The following is a 24,019-nucleotide window of genomic DNA, read 5'->3' as shown; positions in this document are numbered from 1 at the left end:
TCTGTTAACAGAATCCGAATGTTTGTTGTCGAGAAAGTTCCATCCGAATTAAAGGCAACAATTTCGATTTAAACCCGTTTCTTTGCTGCTTTGATCGCGCCCTCTCAGCCGAGCGCTGACTTCTTCTCTGTGTTTCCACTGAAATCTTGAAATTAACGAAATATTTCCCTTAAATTCTCTCTTCAGGGCTGAGCAGGGGAGCAGCGCGATCTTATGACAGGGAAATCTTGTGATTTTATACAAGAAGGACTCGGAAATCTGGCGCTGAGGTCGGACACACAAACACAGTGACATTAGTCTAACCCGCCCGCCCCTTTAACACACTCTCGCTGATACAATGTTCACATCTACACATTGACAGGACAAACTGTGTCTCAGATTTACAGCTCCCAGGCCAGGTTTTCCTCTCCTCTCGGCCTGTGCCGTGGATTCTCGGGGATTAGTTGTGGTTTCCCAGCTCAGTAACTGTTAAACCCTCTGAGACCGGAGCTGCTCACAGTGTCTGTTCCCCAGATTCAGGAGGCTGCAGCCAAGCACAGGGTTAACCCGTAACTGGTTTAAATTATTGTCTTGTTCACAAGCCTACTTATTTTTGATCATTTGAAGATACAGATTGTGTGCACTCAGCCACTAAACAACAGTACCTCTCCTTCATATGTAATTCAATAGAGAGGGGCTGGAGGGATAGACCGAGACAGAGTGAGTGAGGGCGGTGAGACTCAGGCGACCAGACAATACATCCATCAGTTGCAGAAATCCCTGTAAATTATGATTCCATCCATAAAATTTCTCCTGGAAAGGCAGAAGCTGCAACCTCAGTTCTCACTGATACTGTAGCAGAGACACATTATTAATCCCACACTCAGGAACAGTGCTGTGTTTTGACAGAAGAGCTAGGGAGAGGAGGCATAAACTTAATGTTCCTGCCCCACGGAACTCATTTCTCGTTATCTTGACTCCCTTCTCTCTCCCCTTGTCCAGTCCCTTCCCACCTACATCCGTGATTCCTCTGACACCTTACGTCATATCAACAATTTCCAGTTCCCTGGCCCCAACCACTTCCTCTTCACCATGGATGTCCAATCCCTCTACACCTCCATCCCCCACCAGGATGGTCTGAGGGCCCTTAGCTTCTTCCTTGAACAGAGGCCCCAACAATCCCCATCCACCACTACTCTCTTCCGTCTGGCTGAACTTGTTCTCACACTGAACAATTTCTCCTTTAACTCCTCTCACTTCCTCCAAATAAAAGGTGTGGCTATGGGTACCCGCATGGGCCCCAGCTATGCCTGTCGCTTTATGGGGTATGTGGAACATTCCTTGTTCCAGTCCTACTCCGGCCCCCTCCCACAACTCTTTCTCCGGTACATCGATGATTACTTCGGTGCTGCTTCATGCTCTCGTCGGGACCTGGAAAAATTTATTAATTTTGCTTCCAATCTCCACCCCTCCATCATCTTCACATGGTCCATCTCTGACACTTCTCTTCCCTTCCTTGACCTCTCTGTCTCAATTTCTGATGATAGACTGTCCACCAATATCCATTACAAGCCTACCGACTCCCACAGCTACCTCGACTACAGCTCCTCACACCCCGTTTCCTGTAAAGACTCCATCCCATTCTCTCAGTTCCTTCGCCTCCGTCGCATCTGTTCTGATGACGCTACCTTCAAAAACAGCTCCTCTGACATGTCCTCCTTCTTCCTTAACCGAGGTTTTCCATCCACGGTCGTTGACAGGGCCCTCAACCGTGTCCGGCCCATATCCCGCACATCCTCCCTCACGCCTTCTCCTCCTTCCCAGAAACATGATAGGGTCCCCCTTGTCCTCACTTATCACCCCACCAGCCTCCGCATTCAAAGGATCATCCTCCGCCATTTCCGCCAACTCCAGCATGATGCCACCACCAAACACATCTTCCCTTCACCCCCCTTGACGGCATTCCGTAGGGATCGTTCCCTCCGGGACACCCTGGTCCACTCCTCCATCACCCCCTACTCCTCAACCCCCACTTATGGCACCTCCCCATGCCCACGCAGAAGATGCAACACCTGCCCCTTCACTTCCTCTCTCCTCACCGTCCAAGGGCCCAAACACTCCTTTCAAGTGAAGCAGCATTTCACTTGCATTTCCCCTAACTTAGTCTACTGCATTCGTTGCTCCCAATGCGGTCTCCTCTACATTGGAGAGACCAAACGCAAACTGGGCGACCGTTTTGCGGAACACCTGCGGTCTGTCCGCAAGAAAGACCCAAACCTCCCTGTCGCTTGCCATTTTAACACTCCACCCTGTTCTCTTGCCCACATGTCTGTCCTTGGCTTGCTGCATTGTTCCAGTGAAGCCCAACGCAAACTGGAGGAACAGCACCTCATCTTCCGACTAGGCACTTTACAGCCTTCTGGGCTGAATATTGAATTCAACAACTTTAGATCTTAAACTCCCCCTCCCCCCATCCCCACCCCGTTTCTTTTCCCCCCCCACCCGCCTTTTTTTTCAATAATTTATATAGATTCTTCTTTCCCCACCTATTTCCATTATTTTTAAATCTAAAACTAAAACCTTTAGTCTTTCCACCCCACCCCCACTAGAGCTGTACTTTGAATATCCTGTCTTGCATTCTTAATTAGCACTTTTCTCAGACAAAGACCGCCACCTTCAACACCTCTTTGACCCTTTTGTCTCTGACATCTTTTGATTATCTGCTCACACCACACCCTCAATGTGTCTCTTCCCCCCCACCCACCTTAAACCAATTTATATTTCTCCCTTGTTGAAACTATGCTTCAGTTCTGCTGAAGGGCCATGAGGGCTCGAAACGTTGACTGATTTCTTCTCCGCCGATGCTGCCAGACTTGCTGAGTTTTTCCAAGTAATTCTGTTTTTATTTTGTTTTGGATTTCCAGCATCCGCAGTAGCTTTTAGCTTTTTGTTTATAAACTTAATGTTCCCGTTCTAAAAATTGTGCAGGGTCAGAGGGCCCGAAAATCTTTAGATCTTTGTAGGTGACAGGACATTTTGAGAGAGTAGTTAGGAAAGCAGATGGGATCCTTGATTTCATCAACAGAGATGCTGAGCATAAAAGCAGGAACGTTATGTTTAACCTTTATAAAGCTTTGTTTAGGCTGCAACTAGAATAATGCGCCTATTTCTGGTCACCACACTTTTGGAAGGATGTGAGTGTCTTTGAGATGGTGCAAAGGAGATTTACTAGAATAGTTCCAGGCATGAGGGGTTATAGCTGCAAGGTTGGTTGGAGAATCTGAAGCCGCTCTACTTGAAGAAAACGAAATTGAGGGGAGGTCTGAGAGAGGTGTACAAGATTATAATAGGATTAGATCAGGTGAACAAAGGAAAACTGTTCCCATGAGCTGAGGGTAGAAGGATTAATGGACACGGATTTAAAATTTAAGACAAGATGTGCAGGGGGGATGTGTGCTAGAACTTTGTTACTCTCCAGGTAATGACCTGGATCTTGATCCCTATGGGCATTGTGGAAATGGAGATTTCAAACGGAAATTGTGTGGGCGCCTATGGGAAATAAAGTCGCAGGGATAGAGCAGGAGAATAGGACTGACTGGATTATTCTACAGACAGTCAGTATAGACTGGATGGGCCGAATGACCTCCTTCTGAGTAGTAATGTCTCCATGACTCTGTGGCTGTATGGCTCGATGACAGTGTCAGTGAGTGAGAAACAATGGCCCATGTTTAACCCTCTCTTCCCTGTTGTACTCCCTGCAGCTCAGGGCCGTTGGATATTACTCCCAGCGAGTGTTTCACTTGGATCAGATGAATCTGGAAAGTTCCTGTCTGATATTAACTCATTCACGGTCCCAGCAAACACCCCGACTCCCGGGCTCCTCCAGTGATTCTGCAGGATTGCTTTGTGAAGACTGGCCCCTGAATACCAAACAGTCTGCACAGAAAGATCCCAGAATGAGTTTCTTGCCGGGGCAAGTCCCAGTTGTCGTTGTTTCCTCCCCATAAGCTCCAGGTCTTTTGCTGAATCTCGGATAAAAGTGAATTGGAGAACATTTCCAAACAAAATAGTTTCACGCAATGTTGTAGAATTCTGCGCATGCGTCATTCCGACCCGTCACCAGAGCGGAACGGGGTGGTGGTGGTGGTGGTGGGGGGGGGGGGGGGGTGATGCGGTGAGCGGAAGAGCGCATGCGCGCTGCTCTCCCATTGTTCGACCTGGGACAGGAAGAGCCGCCAATGGAGAGACCCCGGTCTTGGGGGAAGGGAACAAACAGCAGCCTCCTGGGAGGAGGGAGACAGAATGGCAAGAAGCTGTTATTGAAAATCATTGCAGCTTTCTCCCCATAAAGCAGCAGTGAATATTCCTGATTGAGTTCCCGCTCCCCCGGTTTGTTGGTATTGGACAGTGAGGAGTGGGAACAGAGCCGGACAGTCAGGATGTGGGGAGTCAGACAAAGAGCAGCTATTGCAGGCACCAGGTGAGAAGTAGGACGGGCACGTTTTAAACAGCGGCTGTTTGGTTTCGGTGCCAGTTTTATGAGTGGAGATGATCGAGAGGGAGTCTAGAGTTCCAGGCAAATGAACTTATGAACAGAAGGAATAAAGAGCAGGATGAGGCCATTCGGCCCATCGAGCCTGCTCCGTCATTCAGTAACGTCTTGGTTGATCTGATTGTAACCTCCACCTCACATTCCTGCCTACCCTCGATAACCTTTCACCCTCTTGCTTATCACGAATCTATGTAGCTCTGCTTTAAAAACATTCAGAGACTCCGCTTCCGCCGCCTTTTGAGGGAGAGAGTTCTAAAGACTCACTACCCTCTGAGAGAAAAAAATCTCCTCATCTCTGTATTCAATGGGCGATCCCTTATTTTTAAACAGTGACCCCGACTTCTAGATTCTCCTCCAAGAGGAAAAATCCTCTCCACATCCACCCTGTCGAGACCCATCAGGACCCGCTCAGGATAATGTTATGGAGGCGCGGGATCAAATCCCACCACAGCTGCTGGTGACATTTAGTTTTTTAATAATCTTGAAACTCCCATCGATAAAAACCCATCTGGTTAACTCACTCTCCTGCTCTGTTTGATTGAATATACATTTCTGGGACTTGGGCTCAGTGCCCGTCAAAATTACTGTGTTGTTGGTGCTTGTGGAACTGGTGTCTCTGCTCTCTGTGAGTGATACTGTACTTACTGTGTGAGAAGGAGCTGGCTGCACTTCTCCTTGTGTCACGGAACCACTCCATTTATTCTGCTGCTTTCAAGTATTTGCCTGTCGGAAGAAAAGGGTATTTATAATAACTCAAGCAGAGGGGAGGTAGCAAATACAAAATAGACTAAAATATTTTTTCAATTAATAGTCATTACGAAAAACCAGAACAAAAAGCAGCAACTCAGTAGGATCTGGCCTGAAGGGCAATTAGGAATCGACAAATAGATTCTTGCCTGGTAAGTGGCTCCCACATCCTGTGAACAAATAAAAACATAAATGTATTCTCAGTGGGGCGGGGACTAGTAATTTGATCTGTGCAGGACCCTCTGCTCTGTCACTCAGTCCCATTCATAGAGCAGTGGATTGTTTCTGGAGGGCAGGAAATTGTTGTAAAGTGGTCCAAGTCCTTGGTCTGCAGTAGCTGGGTGCTGCAGGACTGCAGTGGAATCAGACACTGACTCCATTTGTTCGGAGAGGGAGAGAGAGGGAACACAAACCTCCAAACAACTCATCCACCCGGCCTTCAAGCACAACAAGCCCCACATGTGGCAGAGACTGCAGATCAGACTGTCACTGGATTAGTAATCCAGGGACCCAGGGCAATGCCTCCGGCGACCCTGGTTCCAATCCTACCACAGCAGATGGTGGAATTTGAATTCAATATAAATCTGGAATTAAAAGCTTAATGATGACCATGAAACCATTGTTGTAAGAACCCACCTGGTTCACTAATGCCCTTTAGGGAAGTAAATCTGCCGTCCTTACCTGGTCTGGCCGACATGTGACTCTAGACCTACCTCAATTTGATTAACACTCAAATACCCCTGAACAAGGGCAACTAGGGATATGCAATAAGCCAGCGAAGCCCACATGAATGTTTTTTTTTTAAATCACGCATTGGACATCTTATCTATTTCAGAACCCACTTAACAGGAGTGAAAGCAAATCATCCTCTATCCCGAAGGCCTGAATAATAATAAGAATACCAGAGACATTCAGAGACAGAATTAATCCCACTTCCCCTGGCAGCAATGGGGTCTGATAGATACAGAATGATTCTCATGCTGACATTCAGCACCACTGACTGAAACAGAATTATTCCCACCCCCACAAACAGTACCAAACATTGACCCATAAAGAAGGAATCTCACTCTCACAAACTGTTCCAGAGACTGAGACACAGAATGAATGCTACACTCACAAACACCATCTGTGATGGACATATACAGAACAAATCTCCCTCATGTTTCATAACAGAGTTCTCGGAATGTATTGCACAATCACATTGACTACTAGAGGGTAACAAATGCATTCGAGAAATGATGATTGTAGTCCAGTAGTAGCTTAACCAGATTTTCACACAAGAAGGGGGAACATCTGAACACAACATGGAACACATTAACATGACAGGGAAAATCAAGGCCCCCGGAAGAAATATTTACCCAACAGAAAACATCATCACTGAGCAACGGAGAACGTATTTACAGAACAGGGAAGAGAACATCTGTACACAGACAGAAACACGTTTACTTGACAGGGAAGCACTTACACGATGGTGAAGATCCCTCAACAGCAGAGAGCATAGTTACACCACAGGGAGCACAGTTACACAACAGAGGGCACAGTTACACAACAGAGAGCACAGTTACACAATAGAGGGATTTTTCCGACCCAAATTTTAACTGGGATAGTTTTAGTGTGCAAGGTAGGGAGGGAGCAAAATTCTTAAATTGCATGCAGGAGAACTTGTTTAGCCAGTGCGTGGAAAGCTCACCAATGGAGGGGGCAGTTCAGGACCTAATATTCGGAAATCAGCTCAGGCAGGTGGTAGGCATATCAGTAGGGGAGTATTTTGGAGATAGTGACCATAACTCAGTTAGATTTAGGAAAGTTATAGAAAAGGATAAGTTTGGACGGGGAAGTGCAGAGGGGAACTTAAGAATGAAATTAGGAAAGCTAAGAGAGTGCATGAGAAAGCATTGGTGGTTAGAATAAAGGAAAACCCAAAGGATTTCTTTTAACATATAAAGATTTAGAGAATAACTAGGGAAAGAGTAGGGCCTATTCCTGATCATAGAGGTAATCTGTGTGTGGACCTGGGAGACGTAGGTACAATCCTCAATGAATACTTTGTGTCAGTCTGCACAATGGAAAAGTACGATGCAGATATAGACATTCGGGTGGAGGAATGTGAAATCGGAGGTACGAATGGGCTTAGCAGCCTTAAAATTGGATAAATCCCGTGCCTGGATGGGATGTATCCCAGGCTGTTGAGAGAGGAAAGGGAAGAGATATCAAGGGCCCTGACAGTAATTTTAAAATCCTCTCTGGCCACAGGTGAGTTGCTAGGGGACTGGAGGACTGTTAACGTTGTCTCATTATTGAAAAAGGGAGGAAGGGATAGACCAGCAAATTACAGGACATTCTGTTTAACCTCGGTGGTGGGGAGGAATTCTGAGGGACAGAATATATCTGCACTTGGAGAGACACGGATTAAGCAGGGATAGTAAACATGGATTTGTTAAGGGATGGTCGTGTTTGACAAATTTGATCGAATTTTTTGAGGAGGTAACCAGGAGTGTTGATGAGGGTATGCATTTGGTGTGGACTACATGGACTTTAGCAAGGCTTTTGATAAAGTCCTTCATGGCCGACTGGTCAAGAAAGTAAGAGCCCATGGGATCCAAGACAAAGTGACATGTTGGATCCAAAATTTACTGAGAGGCAGGAAGCAGAGGGTGATGGTAGAGGGATATTTCTGTGACTGAAGGCCGGTTTCCAGTGGGGTTCCACAAGATTCGGCGTTGGGGCTCTTGCTGTTTGTGGTGTACATGAATGATTTGGACTTAAATGTAGGGGATATGATCAAGAATTTTGCAGCTTACACGAGAATTGGTAGGGTGGTAAATACTGAGGAGGATAGCCGTAAACTGCAGGAGGAGATCAATGGACCGGTCAGGTGCAGAGCAGTGTCAAATGGAAGTCAACCCGGAAAAGTGTGAGGTAATACCCTTGGGTGTGGGGTGGGGGTGGGGGGGGTGGGGTTGCTAACAAGGCAAGGAATTAAACTATGAATGGTAGGACCCTGGAAAGTACTGAAGCTGAGAGGGACCTTGGAGTGCATACTCACAAATCCCTGAAGGTAGCATGGCAGGTATATAAGGTGGTTAGAAGGCATATGGGATGTTGGCTTAATTAGCTGAGGCATAGAACACAAGAGCAGGGAGGTTATGTTAGAACTGTATAAAACGCTGGTTAGGCCACAACTGGATTACTGCATGTAGTTCTGGTCACCACATTATAGGAAGGGTGATGACTACACTGGAGAGGATGCAGAGGAGATTTACCAGGGTGATGCCTGGGCTGGAGGGTCTAAGCTATGAGGAAACATTGGATAAGCTGGGGTTGTTTTCCTTGGAACAGTGAAGGTTGAGAGGAGACCTGATAGAGGTGTATAAGATTATGAAGGGAATAGGCAGGGTGGATATAAAAGCACTACTTTTTTTTCCCATGAGTAGAGGGGTCAAAAACCAGGTGGCATTGATATAAGGTAAGAGATAAAAGGATAGGAGGGGAATAGAGAAGATGTATTTTCAGAAAGAGGGTGGTGGGAGTCTGGAACTCAATGCAGGCAAGGGTGGTTGAGTCAGAAACTCTGGTAACATTTAAGAAGTATTTACGTTTTCAGTTATGTTGCCATAGCCCCCAAGGCTTTGGGCCAAGTGCTGGGAAATGAGATTAGTCAGACCTTTGATGACAGGCGAGGACACGATGGGCAGAATGGCCTCCTTCTGTGCTATAGACCTTTATGAATCACTGAGTGCACAGCTATATAACAGAGAACACAATTACATAACAGAGAGCACTGTTACACAACAGAAAGCACAGTTAAACAACAGGGGGCAGTTACACAATAGAAGGTGCAGTTACACAACATAGAGCATAATTAAACGACAGAGAACAGAATTAGACTACAGAGAGCACGGTTATACACAACAGAGAGCACAGTTAGACCATAAGACCATAAGACATAGGAGCAGAAATTAGGCCATTCGCCCCTTGGAGTCTGCTCCGCCATTCAATCATGGCTGATAAGTTTCTCAACCCCATTTTTCCACCTTCTCCCCGTAACCTTTGATCCCCTTACCAACCAAGAACCTATCTATCTCGGTCTTCAATACAATCAATGACCTGGCCTCCACAGCATTCTGTGGCAATGAATTCCATAGATTCTCCACTCTGTGGCTAAAGAAGTTTCTCCTCATCTCTGTTCTGAAAGTTACTTTACTCTGAGGCTGTGCTCTCGGGTCCTAGTCCCTCCTACCAATGGAAACATCTTCCGCACGTCCACTCTACCCAGGCCTTTCAGTATTCTGTAAGTTTCAATCAGATCCTCCCTCATCCTTCTAAACTCCATCGAGTATAGACCCAGAGTCCTCAAACGTTCCTCATATGTTAAGCCTTTCATTCCTGGGATCATTCTCGTGAACATCCTCTGGACCCTCTCCAGGGCCAGCACATCCTTCCTGAGATTCGGGTCCCAAAATTGCTCACAGTATTCTAAATGTGGTCTGACCAGAGCCTTATAAACCCTCAGCAGCACATCCCTGCTTTTATGTTCTAGTCCTCTCGAAATAAATGCCAACATTGCATTTGCCTTCCTAACAACTGACTCAACCTGCAAGTTAACGTTAAGAGAATCCTGGACTAGGACTCCCAAGTTCCTTTGCACTCCAGAATTCTGAATTCTCTCCCCATTTAGAAAATAGTCTATGCCTCTATTCTTCCTACCAAAGTGCATGACCTCACACTTCCCCACGTTGTATTCTATCTGCCACTTCTTTGCCCATTCTCCTAACCTGTCCAAATCCTTCTGCAGGCTCGCCGCCTCCTCAATACTACCTATCCCTCCACCTATCTTTGTATCATCTGCAAACTTAGCCAGAATGCCCTCAGTTCCTTCATCTAAATCATTAATGTATAAAGTGAAAAGTTGTGGCCCCAACACTGACTCCTGCGGAACTCCACTAGTTACTGGTCGCCATCCTGAGAAGGACCCCCTTATCCCCACTCTCTGTCTCCTGCCAGACAGCCAATCTTCTATCCATGCTGGTACCTTGCCTCTAACACCATGGGCTCTTATCTTACTGAGCAGCCTCCTGTGCGGCACCTTGACAAAGGCCTTCTGGACGTCCAAGTAGATAAAATCCATTGGCTATCCTTTGTCTAAGCTACTCGTTACCTCCTCAAAGAATTCTAACATATTTGTCAGGCATGGTCTTCCCATTGATAAAACCATGCTGACTTTGCTCTATTTTACCATGCACTTCAAAGTATTCTGAAATTTCATCCTCAATAATGGACTCTAAAATCTTACCAACGACCGAGGTCAAGCTAATCTGCCTGTAATTTCCCGTCTTTTGCCTCACTCCCTTCTTAAATAGGGGGGTTACATTAGCGATTTTCCAGTCCTCTGGGACCCTCCCTGACTCCAGTGATTCCTGAAAGATCACCACTAACTCCTCCACTATCTCTTCAGCTATCTCCTTCAGAACTCTGGGGTGTAATCCATCTAGTCCAGGTGATTTATCCACCTTCAGACCTTTCAGTTTTCCTAGCACTTCTCCTTGGTAATGGCCACCATACTCACCTCTGCCCCCCCGACTCTCTTGAACTTTCAGGAGGTTACTCGTGTCTTCCACCGTGAAGACTGACGCAAAGTACATATTCAGTTCCTCCGCCATTTATTTGTTCCCCACTACTACTTCTCCAGCGTCATTTTCCAGCCGCCCAATGTGTACTTTTGCCTCTCTCTTACCCTTTATATATCTAAAAACCCTCTTGCAATCTTCTTTTATATTACTGGCTAGTTTACCCTCATATTTAATCTTCTCCCTCCTTATTTCTTTTTTAGTTGTCCTCTGTTTGTCTTTGTAGGCTTCCCAATCTCCTGGTTTCCCACTGCTCTTCGCCGCATTGTATGCTTTCTCTTTAGCTTTTATGCTGTGCCTGACTTACCTTGTCAGTCATGGTTGCCTCGTCCTCCCTTTAGTGTGCTTCTTCTTCCTAGGGATGAATTTTTGCTGTGTCTCCCAAATTACTCACAGAAACTCCTGCCATTGCTGTTCCACTGCCTTTCCTGCGAGGCTCATCTCCCAGTCAATTGTGGCCAGCTCCTCCCTCGTGCGTCTATAGTTGCCTTTATTCAACTGTAATACCGTAATACCTGATACCAGCTTTTTCCTCTCAAATTGCAGGGTAAATTCTATCATATTATGGTCACTTCCTCCTCAGGGTTCCTTCACCTTAAGCTACCTTATCAAATCTGCCTCATTATACATCAATAAATCTAGAATTGCCTGTTCCCTAGTGGGCACAACTACAAGCTGCTCCAAAAAGCCATCTCGGAGACATCCCACAAATTCCTTTTCTTGGGATCCACTACCAACCTGATTTTCCCTGTCTACCTGCATATTGAAATCCCCCATGATCACTGTAACCTTGCCTTTCTTACACGCCTTTTCTATCTCCTGGTGTATCTTGTGTTCCACATCCTGACTACTGTTCGGAGGCCTGCACATAACTCCCATTATGTTTCCTTTTTTTACCTTTGTGGTTCCTCAACTCTACACACACAGATTCTACATCATCTGACCCTACGTCGTTTCTTGCTATCGGTTTAATTTCATTTCTTACTAACAAAGCAACCCCACCCCCTCTGCCAACCTGCCTACCTTTTCAAGAGGATGTATATCCTTGGATATTTAGCTCCCAGTCATGATCCCCTTGCAGCCATGTCTCCCTGATGCCCACCACATCATATCTGCCAATTTCAATCTGTGCCACAAGCTGATTTACCTTATTTCGTATACTGCATGCATTCAGATACAACACCTTCAGTCCTGTATTTCCCGTCCCCCTTCTCATTGTCGTCCTTTTATCTGATGTGCTTGAAATTAGATTCCTAGCCCGTTCCAAACACTCTGTCCTATTTTGTGTTCTGGAGACTTTAATAGCCTCTCCTGGACTCTCCTTTCTTTTCAGTTTGTTCATAATTTTCCATGAAGTTGAATCCAACCCCCACACGCTAACCTGCTGCTTTGTTTCCCATTAGTCATACTTCCTGGAGTTTTACCCTTCCCTTCCCCCCCACTTTCTATTTTAAAGTCCCGTTGACCACCCTATTTACCCTTTTCGCTAGAACATTGGTCCCAGGTCGGTTCAGGTGGAGACCGTCCCAATGGTACAGATCCCTCCTGTTCCAATACTGATGCCAGTTCCCCACGAAATGGAACCCCTCTTTCCCGCACCACTCCTTTAGCCACGTGTTTACTTCCCTTATTCTTGCATCCCTATGACAATTTGCACGTGGCTCGGGTAGTAATCCAGAGATTATAACCCTTGAGGACCTGTTCTTTAATTTAGTTCCTAGTTCCAGATAATCCCCAAACAGTTCCTCTTTCCTAGTCTTACCTATGTTGTTTGTCCCGACGTGGACCACAACAACTGGATTCTCCTCCTCCCTCTCCAATATCCTTCCAAGCCGGTCAGAGATGACCCTCACACTGGCACTGGGCAGGCAACATACCATGCGGGTCTCTCGATCCTGCTTACAAAGGATGCTATCAATTCACCTAATTATAGAATCCCCTACAACGACCACTTGTCTTTTTGCTCCGCCCTCTTGAATGGCCTCCTGTGCCACGGTTCCATGGTCAGCTGCCTCATCCTCCCTACAGCCTTGCTCCTCATCCACACAGGGAGCGAGCACTTTTTTTTTGAAAAATATACTTTATTAATAATATATCTGGAAGAACATTCCAAACCATTTCAAAATCACCATCACATAAGTACAATCAGATTCAATTTTTACACATGTATCACAAGGTACATCATTACAATCAATAAATATTACAAACTTTCAATCTGGTTAATGCAGACAATCAGACAATGGTATTGGAGTCATCAACATATATCATGTTGCACTCTGAGGTGCTTCAATACTTTTATAATACATTAAGTATTCACTGCATACATTCATTTTGAGCTGTGCAGCCTGAGGGGTTCTCAACAGTTCCTAGTCCGTCGATGCACTGTGGCAGAAAGGGCTTTCCCCATTGCTCCTTTGCGGCAGCTGCCCCAAGCTTTATTGCATCCCTCAGCACGTAGTCCTGGACCTTGGAATGTGCCAGTCTGCAACACTCGGTCAGCGACAACTCTTTGCGCTGGAAGACCAACAAGTTTTGGGCAGACTAAATAGCGTCTTTCACCAAGTTGATGATCCTCCAGCTGCAGCTGATATTTGTCTCGGTGTGTGTCCCTGGGAACAGCCCGTAAAGCACAGAGTCCTATGTCACAGAACTGCTCGGGATGCACCTTGACAGACACCACTGCATCTCTCTCCAGACCTTCTTTGTAAAGTCACAATCCGCAAGGAGGTGAACAAAGGTCTCTTCCCCACCACAGCCACATCGAGGGCAACGTGCAGAGGGAGTGAGACTCCTGGTGTGTAGGAAGGATCTGACGGGGAGGGCCTTTCTCACCACCAGCCAAGCTACGTCTTGGTGCTTGTTGGAAAGTTCTGGCGATGAGGCATTCTGCCAAATGACTTTGAGAGTCTGCTCGGGGATCCATCCCACAGGATCCACCCTCTCCTTTTCCCGCAGGGCCTCTAAGATGTTACGTGCCGACCACTGCATGATAGACTTGTGGTCAAAGGTGTTTCTCTGCATAAATTTTTCACGAGGGCCAGGTGGTACAGCACGGTCCAACTACTTGGAGTGTTCCACGGCAGCGTGGCCAGACCCATCCATCGCAACACCGGGAGCAGGTAGAACCTCAGCACGTAGTGACACTTGGTGTTTGCGTACCGAGGGTCTACGTACAGCTTGATGCAGCCACACAGAAAGGTGGCCATCAGTATGAGGGCAATAAAAGCAAAAAACTGCGGATGCTGGAAATCCAAAACAAAAAGAAAAATACCTGGAAAAACTCAGCAGGTCTGGCAGCATCTGTGGAGAGGAGTACGTTGGCGATGTTGGGCACGTTTTTCCCCCGTTATCTAAAGGCTTGTACATCGCATCCCTGCGGACACGATCCATTTTCGACCTCCAGATAAAGGAAAAGATGGCTCGGGTGATCGCCATCGCGCAGGAGTCTGGAATGGGCCAGACCTGCGCCACGTACAGCAACAGCGAGAGAGCCTCACACCAGATGACCAGGTTCTTACCCACAATAGAGAGGGAGCATCGCTCCCACATGCCCAGTTTTCTTTGCACCATAGACACTCTCTCCTTCCAGTTTCTAACACATGCCCCGGTCTCTCCGAACAATATCCCCAGCACCTTCAGGCCGTCAGCCCTGATAATGAAGGGGACAAAGGATCGGTCAGCCCAGTTCCCAAAGAACATGGCCTCCACACAGGGAGCAAGTACCTCGTACCTGTTGGACAAGGTCAAGAGCTAATGCTCCTCTGTTCCTGAACACAGGATCCCTCTACCTGCCTCACTTGCAGTCACACCCTGCTGACCCTGACCACTGACCGAATTTGAGGTTCTTAATCTACCGCGTGTGACCGCCTCCTGAAACAAAGCGTCCAGGTAACTCTCCCCCTCCCGGATCTGCTGCAGCATCCGGAGCTCGGACTCTAACTCATCAATTCTGAGCCGGAGTTCCTCCAGCAACCATGCTGCAGATGTGGTCGCTGCGACTCGCAATGGGATCTGCCAGCTCCCACATGATACAGCTACAGCACATCACCTGCCCAGCCATCTCGACTTAGTTAATGAATTTATTAATTAGCTTTGCAGTGTTTTATTTTCAAATGTGATGCAGATTTCCCACCAACCAAACAGATCACAGCTTTCCAGTAACGTCATTTTTTCAGTTTTGGCTTTAGTTACTCTGTGCCCCGAGGTCACAGCTCCGGTGGTCCTCCCTCCGAGGCTGCTCCCTGGAGCAGGGGGCAGGAGGCACAGTTACATAACAGAAAGCACAGTTACTCAACAGAGAACACAGTAACATGACAGAGAACACAATTACACAACAGAGAGCAGAGTTAAATAACAGGGGCCACAGTTACACAAGAGGGGCGCAGTTACACAACAGAGAGCGCAGTTACATGACAGAGGGCACAGTTATACAACAGAGGGCACAGTTACACAGCAGAGAGCACAGTTCCACAACAGAGAGCATAGTTACACAACGGGGTGCATAGTTACACAACGGAAAGCACCGTTACACAATAGGAGTCATATTGACAAACAGGGGACATCTCTGTGCAGCAAGAAACAACTTTACAAAAGTGATCAGTCTCTCCATCTTGGTGTCTTGCTAATTTGCTCGGCATCTTTCTCTATCACCTTGTGTATGCTGACAGTCTCTTGCTGCCTTTCTGTCTGTGTTTTTCTGACTGTTTCTGGCGTGACACAGTGGAAATATGTAGCTAAGTTGATCCTCCCAATACATGTATTCTCGCCCAAATAGCACAAAGCAAGTGATTACTTATTTCCCTAACACACAAGACTGATAGTCATCATCCAGTAATCTTACATAGCAGAGTGGCGCAGCGGAAGCGTGCTGGGCCCATAACCCAGAGGTCAATGGATCGAAACCATCCTCTGCCATTTATGGTCTGACTAAAAGAAACATTGGCTGTTACGATAAATTTATCTTTATGGTTTACAGCATTGGATTTCCGTTTCCCATAAACACTTAAATCTGCAACAAACCTCTCAAATTCCTTTTATTCACACCGGGACACTAGCGGCAAATGCTGCAAACACACAGCAGCAGAGATTTTCTGTCAGCCCATTTCTCACGAAGAGCTGGCAAAGTCTGAATGTTTTTTTCTCATACACTATCACTCCAAAATTACCTGAATCGGAAATTTCTGGGATGGAAACAATATAGTGAAGCTTATATTTATTAGTACGTCTGATCTATATGACACCCTGCAGTAATTCATCAATCTAATTTGAACAACAGCTTCCTCACTGTGACATGTAGCATCGAAAAGAACAAAAGTGCCATCATGGTGAAGACAGCATCATATCAAAGACAGTTAATCATTATTAGGACAGATATCGACATTCCTGCTTAATTACAGGTTTTAAACGTGGAATTCAGTTCCATAATCACCATGAACAGAGAAAGTGAAGTTTCCTTCCTTCGGCCTTGCATCAGATACATATTGTACTAAAAACTCCTTTGAGTGACTCTGATTGTTTCCTTTTGCCTGTTAGTAGCTGTTTGGAAGTTAATGCGTTCAGCTTTCTGCTCATTCTGCCCTTATTTTCCTTAACTAAGGTGAAAGTTGTCACATTTCTGTGACGTTTCTTTGCCTCAAACGCATTGTGGTCACTCATTATTCGATGCTAATTTACTCTCAAAAGATTAATTAATTCTCTCTCATTATTTATTATTGAATCTAGTATAACCCTTTCTCTTGTGGTTTCCAAATCAGGGTGGAGGCAGAAGAGATTAAATGACAAAACAGTTGATGGTGCAAGGCTCAGATAAATGGACAAGTAACAAAACCAAAGATGTGTTTAAAGGAGGTGTGAATGATAATGAACAGCTGCCATGCAAAATCAAGAGAAAAATGTGAATTAAAGCAAAACATCCAATATAAATGATACACAATGGGGATTGAGATTACACACTCAAATTGTTATACTCAGTATTGAGGTTGGAAGGGTTTAAAGTGCTCAATTGAAAGATGAGATACCGTTCCTCGAGCTTACATTGAGATTAATAAGAACACTGCAAGATGCTGAGGACAGAAAGGTCAGTGTGAGCACAAGATGGAAACTTAAAATGACATGTGTTCGGAAACTCGGTGTCATGCTTGCAGTGTGAACAGATGTTCCACAAAGCAATCACTCAATCTTTCTAATGTAGAGCAGACCACATTGTGAGCAGTCAATACGGGGTACTAAATTGAAGAAAGTACACTTAAATCACTGTTTCACCTGGAATAATTGTTTTGGTGAGGAGAGATAATATCCCATACCAACGCTGCTAATTTATCTTCTTTTTTTCCTCAACTGATTTTCTCTCCTCTCTGCGATTGACAGGGCCCCCAACCATTTTTGTTCCTTTTCACGACCTCTACTCCCACCAATTCCCTTTCTCCCAGGATTCAGATAATCTTCCCCTTGTCTTCACCTTCCTCCCCACCACCCTCTGCATTGAATGGATCATCCTTTGTCATTTATTTAGAAGGCTGTGACCTTGAATGCTCTGCCGCAAAGGATGGTGGAAGCAGATTCAATATAAACTTTCAAAACTGAAACGAACAACTACAGAAGGGAAAATATTTTAGGGCTATTCAAAAGGATGAGGGGAGTGGGGCTGATTTATTACAAAAGAGTTTGCACAAAAAGGTTGCGCACAAACACTTGCCATGACGTTGAAGTTTATAGCGAAATTGGCGGACATCGCTTCCCAGAATGCGCCGGGTGATATAAAACGGCCTATCTCTACCAGGGGGGCCGCACTGCGCAGGTGCAGGCTCATCGTCCACCGGAAATCCTTTCTGCGCTGAGCATGCGCGGTACAGCAATAGGAAGCTGAACGTGGTTGAACGCATGTTCAGTAACACCGAGTCTCAGCAGCTCTCAGAGCCCGAATCAAAGCCGCCGAGTTCGGTGGACGTGCGGAGAGGCGCCCGGGGGACGGCACCTTGAAGCCGATGGTGCAGCGCCTCCCCCATCCCAGCCGCCGCTTCCCGGTTTTTTCTCCCGTTTTCACCGAGTCTTTGATGCGGTAACAGAGAGGGTTGGGGAGGGTGATGCTGTTCATGTGGTTTACATGGATTTCCAAAAGGCATTTGATAAAGCCTCACACAACAGACTTGTCAACAAAGTTACAGCTCATGGAATAAAAGGGACAGAGCAACATGGATATGGGACTGGCTGAGTGACAGGAAACAGAGGGTAGTGGTAAATGGTTGTTTTTCAGACTGGAGGAAAATTTATAGTGGAGTTCGCCAGGGATCGGTGTTTGGACCCTTGCTCTTAAATGTTATATGTTAATGACCTAGACCTGGGTGTACGGGACACCGTTTCAAAATTTGTGGATGAAATTTGGAGGTATTCTGAACTGTGAGAAGGATAGTGTTAAACTTCTAAGGGACAGAGGCAGGTTGGTGGAATAGGCAGGCAAGTAGCAGTGGTAAAAGTTCGACCTCAGAATGCCCGGGGAAGTCAGTGCATTTGATAGAGCGGTTTCCGGGATGCAGGGAATTGTGGGATCTGCAGCCACCATGAGGAGGTGTTAGTAAGTGTTTTATTGCAGACTGAATGTCAGTGACCCGAAATGTGAACTCTTTTTCTTTCTCCACAGATGCTGCCTGAGGTGCTGTGTATTTCCAGCATTTTCTCTCTTTATTTCAGATTTCCAGTATCCACATGATTTTGTCAGTGAATTATTGCAGGTGTCGCTCACAAAACCGAGGCTGGAAACACAAACTGAGAAATGAACAACCCTTGGAATCAGAATGGATGTTGGATGTGGAAGTCGTTCCTCGATAACTTTGAAGGTATGTTCCTGTTGGCTGACTTTGAACTGGAGAGTAGAGAGAGGAGAAGCTGATGAGTTTAACCATGAGCACTTTTGAGAACAGTAGGGCCCAACCATTTCTGATCAAATGTTATTAACTGTTTCCTGTACAGTAACAGAAACTGACAGGAAGTAAATTTCACATTCATATACAATAGTAGAGAGTGACAGGCAGAGTTAATTCCACCCACACACATATACTGTAAGAGAGATTGACAGAGAGTTAATTAATTGAATCATAGAATGATTACAACACAGAAGGGGGCCTTTCTGCCCATTATGTCTATGCTGGCCTTCTGAAGGAGCAGTTCACCTCTTGCCACTTCACCGCCTTTTCCACATAGCCCTGCACATTTTTCCTTTTTTGATGAAAATCCAATTCCCTCTTGAATGCTTCGATTGACTCTGCCTCCCCACAATCTCAGGCACTTCTCCTAGCCACTCGCTGCATGAACAAGGTTTTTCCACATGATGTCATTGGTTATTTTGCCAATTACCTTAAATCTGCACCCTCTTTTTCTCCACCTTTCCACCAATGGGGGAAAAAAGTCTTCCTGTCTACTCTGTCCACACTCACAGCAACAGAGACTGACTGACAGAAATTTAATTCCACACACATGCAGTAATTCAGGTTATTAGACTCTTTATTCACACTCACATACAGAAATAGACATTGACAGGAAGATAATTCCACAATCACACACAGCAACCAAAACTAACAGAAATTTAATTTCACACTCACTCACAGTCACTGATTCTGACAGAGAGTGAATACCACACTTGGCATAACTGAGACTGACAGGTACAGAATTACTTCCACATTCATGTACAGTAACAGAGGTTGACATGTAAGATGTGAATTCCACACCCACAGAAAGCACCAGAGACTAAACGATTGAGATTTAATTCCTCACTCCATAACAGAGACTGAGAGTTAATGTCGCACTCATATACAGTAACACAGATTGACGGATGGTGAGTGTGAAATTAACTTTCTTGAAGCAACAGAGCCTGAAAGAGTTATTTCCATGGTCCGATACAGTAACAGAAACTGACAGAATTAATTCTATATTCACCTACAGTAACAGGTTATAATACAGAGTTAATTTCACACTCACCTACAGTAACCGTCACGATTGGATAGAAAGCTAAATCCGCACTTACACACGTGACAGAGATTGATAGATTGAAAGTTAATTCTCAGTCACAATAACAGACTGACCAATGGAGGGTTAATTTCACAATCTCAGAAACAGAGGCTGAGAATTTATTTGTTTATCCCTCACTCACATACAGTAACATAGACAGACTAATATGAGAGTGTGGAACTAACTCTCTTAGTTTCTGTCAGTCTCTGTTATTGTAGGTTAATTCCTCACTGAAACATTAATGGAAATTGACAGGTCCTTAATTCCACTCACAGATATCCTAACAAAGACTGGGAAAGAGAATTCCACACTCACAGTAACCGAGACTGACCAATAAAGAGTTAATTCCACACACTCATACAGTAACAGAGACTGACATAAGGAGTTAATTCCACACTCAGATACAGTTACAGAGACTGTCCGCTAGAGTTAATTCCACACTGACAGTAACAGAGGCTCACAAATTGTTTGTTTATTCCACACACATACATAACAGAGACTGACCGACAGAGAGTTAATTCCACACTCACATACAGTAACAGAAATTGACATGAGTTAATTTCACATTCTCATACAGCAAGAGGCTGACAGAGTGAATTCCACAATCATTTACAGTAAAGGTTGTCCGAGAGTTAGTTCCACTCTCATAACCGTAACAGAGACTGACAGAGATTTAAATTACACACTCACATATAATAACTGATGAATCAGTGCTCCTACATGTTGAACATCACTTGGAGGAAGGGCTGAGGGTGGCAAGGGTGCAGAATGTTCTCTGGGTGGGGTACTTCAATGTCCATCACCAAGAATGGCTCAGTAGCACCACTACTGACTGAGCTGGCTGAATCCTAAATGACATAGCTGCTAGACTGGGTCTGTGGCAGGTGGTGAGGGAACCAAGAAGAGGGAAAAACATACTTGACCTCATCCTCACCAAACTGCCTGCTGCAGATGCATCTGTCCACGACAGTATTGGTAGGAGTGACCACTGCACAGTCATTGTGGAGATGAAGTCCCGCCTTCACATTGAGGATAGCCTCCATCGTGCTGTGTGGCACTACCGCCATGCTAAACGGGATAGATTTCAAACAGATCTATTAATTCAAGACTGAGCATCCATGAGGATGCTTCAGCAGCAGTAAAATTGTGCTCGAACACAATCTGTAACCTCATGGCCTGGCATATCCCCCACTCTACCATTACCATCAAGCCAGGGGATCAACCCTGGTTCAATGAAGAGTACAGGAGGGCATGCCAGGAGCAGCACCATAAAAATGAGGTGTCAACCTGGTGAAGCTATAAAACAGGACTACTTGGATGCCAAACAGCATAATCAGCAAGTGGTAGAGAGCGCTAAGCGATCCCACAACCAACGGATCAGATTTAAGATCTGCAGTCCCGCCACATCCAATCGTGAATGATGGTGGACAATCAAACAGCTCAGTAGAGGAGGTGGCTCCACAAATATCCCCATCCTCAATGATGGAGGAGTCCAGCACATCAGTGCAAAAGATAAGGTTGATGCATTCGCAACAATCTTCAGCCAGAAGTGCCAAGTGGATGATCTATCTGGGCCTCCTCCACAGATGCCAGTCTTCAGCCAAATCGATTCACTCCATGTGATATCGAGAAACAGCTGAAGGCACTGGATACTGCAGAGGCTATGGACTCTGACAACATTCCGGCAATGGTACTGAAGACTTGTGCTCCAGAACTTGCCGCGCCCCTAGCCAAACTGTTCCAGTACAGCTACAGCACTGGCATCTACCCAGGTATGTGGAAAATTGCCCAGGTATGTCCTGTACACAAAAAGCAGGACGAATCCAACCCTGCCAATTACCGCCGCATCAGTCTACTCTCCATCATCAGTAAAGTAATGGAAGGGTGGTGCTATCAAGCGGCACTTGTTTAGCAATAACCTGCTCGCTGGTGCCCAGTTTGGGTTCCGCCAGGGCCACTCAGCTCTTGACCTCGTTACAGCCTTGGTTCAAACATGGACAGAAGAGCTGAACTCCCGAGGTGAGGTGAGAGTTACTGTCCTTGACATGAAGGCAGCATTTGACCGAGTGTGGCATCAAGGAGCCCGAGCAAAATTAGAGTCAATGGGAATTGGGGGGAAACTCTCCGCTGGCTGGAGTCATACCTAGCACAAAGGAAGATGGTTGTGGTTGTTGGTGGTCAGGCATCTCATCTCAAGGACATGACAGCAGGGGTTCCTCAGGGTAGTGTCCTAGGCCCAACCATCTTCAGCTGCTTCATCAATGACCTTCCTTTCATCATAAGGTCAGAAGTGGGGATGTTCGCTGATAATTCCACAATGTTCAGCACCATTCGCGAGTCGCGATATTGAGGCAGTCCATGTCCAAATGCAGCAAGACCTGGACAATACCCAGGTTTGGGCTGACATGTGGCGAGTAAAATTTGCGTTACACAAGTGTCAGGCAGTGACCATATCCAACAAGAGAGAATCCAACCTTTGGCCCTTGATTTTCAATGTCATTACCATCACTGAATCTCCCACTATCAACATCCTGGGAATTACCATTGACCAGAAACTGAACTGGACTGGTCATATAAATACTGTTGCTACGAGAGCAGGTCAGAGGCTCGGAATCATAGAACCATAGAAAAGTTACAGCACAGAAGGAGGCCATTCGGCCCATCTTGTCCATGCCAGCCCGAGGACACCCAGGTTCCCTTTCTAACCCCGCCTTCCTGCACCCGGCACATAGCCCTACAGCTTACAGCACTTAAGGTGCAGATCCAGGTACTTTTTAAAAGAGTTTAGAGTTTCTGCCTCTACCACCAACTTGGGCAGCGAATTCCAGACACACACTACCCTCTGCGTAAAAAAGTTCTTCCTCATGTTCCCCCTTCTGTCACTTATCTTGAATCTATGTCCCCTGGTTCTAGAAGTCTCCACCAAGGGAAACAATTTTATCCTGTCCACTCTATCTATTCCCCTCATAATTTTGTACACCTCAATCAAGTCACCTCTCAGCCTTCTTTCTTCTAAGGAAAAAACCCCACCCTATCCAATCTCTCCTCGTAGCTACACTTTTCTAACCCTGGCAACATTCTTGTAAACCTCCTCTGCACTCTCTCCAGAGCTATTACGTCCTTCTTGTAATGTGGTGACAAGAACTGCACACAACACTCCAGTTGTGGCTTAAACCAGTGTTTTATACAATTCCAAAATTATATCCTTACTTTTATATTCTATACCTCTGCCAATGAAGGAGAGCATTCCATATGCCTTCTTTACAACCTTGTCTACTTGAACTGCTGCCTTCAGGGACCCGTGTACTTGTACGCCAAGATCTCTCACTTCATCTACCCCTCTTAGTATATTCCCATTTATTGTGTAATCCCTGTAACTGTTTGACCTCCCTAAATGTATGACCTCACACTTCTCTATGTTAAAATCCATCTGCCACTTTACTGCCCACTCCACCAACCCATCTATGTCGTTCTGGAGATTATGGCTATCCTCTACACTATCCACTACTCGGCCAATCTTTGTGTCATCTGCAAATTTTGCAATCGTGCCCCCAATGCTCACGTCCATATCGTTAATATATAACACAAACAGCAAGGGTCCCAACACCGAGCCCTGTGGAACACCACTTGAGACAACTTTCCATTCGCAAGGGCATCCATCGACCATTACCCTTTGTTTCCTGTTACAAAGCTAACCTTTTATCCAGTTTGCCACATTGCCCTGAATCTCATGGGCTTTTACTTTCCTGACCAATCTGCCATGTGGGACCCTGTCAAATGCCTTGCTAAAATCCATGTACACAACATCCACTGCACTACCTTCATCAACCCTTCTTGTCACTTCCTCAAAGAATTCAATCAAATTTATGAAGCAAGACCTTCCTTTAACAAATCCATGCTGACCATCCCTGACTAGTCCATGCCTTTCCACATGACAGTTAATCATGTATTTCAGGATTGAATCCTATCTCTCAGGATGCGACGAATAACTCACCTCCTGACTCCCCAAAGCCTCTCCACCACCTACAAGGTACAAGTCAGGAGTGTGATGGATTACTCCCCACTTGTCTGGATGAGTGCAGCTCCTACAACACTAAAGAAGCTGGACACCGTC

General features: G+C 45.7%; 1 long non-coding RNA gene across 1 annotated transcript in view; it reads right to left on the bottom strand.

Annotated features, from left to right (window-relative positions):
- The window catches only part of LOC144670421 (uncharacterized), a 918,626-nt gene that overhangs the window by 111,435 nt on the left and 783,172 nt on the right, over positions 1-24,019 (bottom strand). The window lies entirely within an intron of this gene.

Source organism: Cetorhinus maximus, chromosome 31, assembly GCF_964194155.1.
Source record: "Cetorhinus maximus chromosome 31, sCetMax3.hap1.1, whole genome shotgun sequence".
Taxonomy (NCBI): Eukaryota; Metazoa; Chordata; class Chondrichthyes; order Lamniformes; family Cetorhinidae; genus Cetorhinus; species Cetorhinus maximus.
This window is presented reverse-complemented; position numbering and strand designations above follow the sequence as displayed.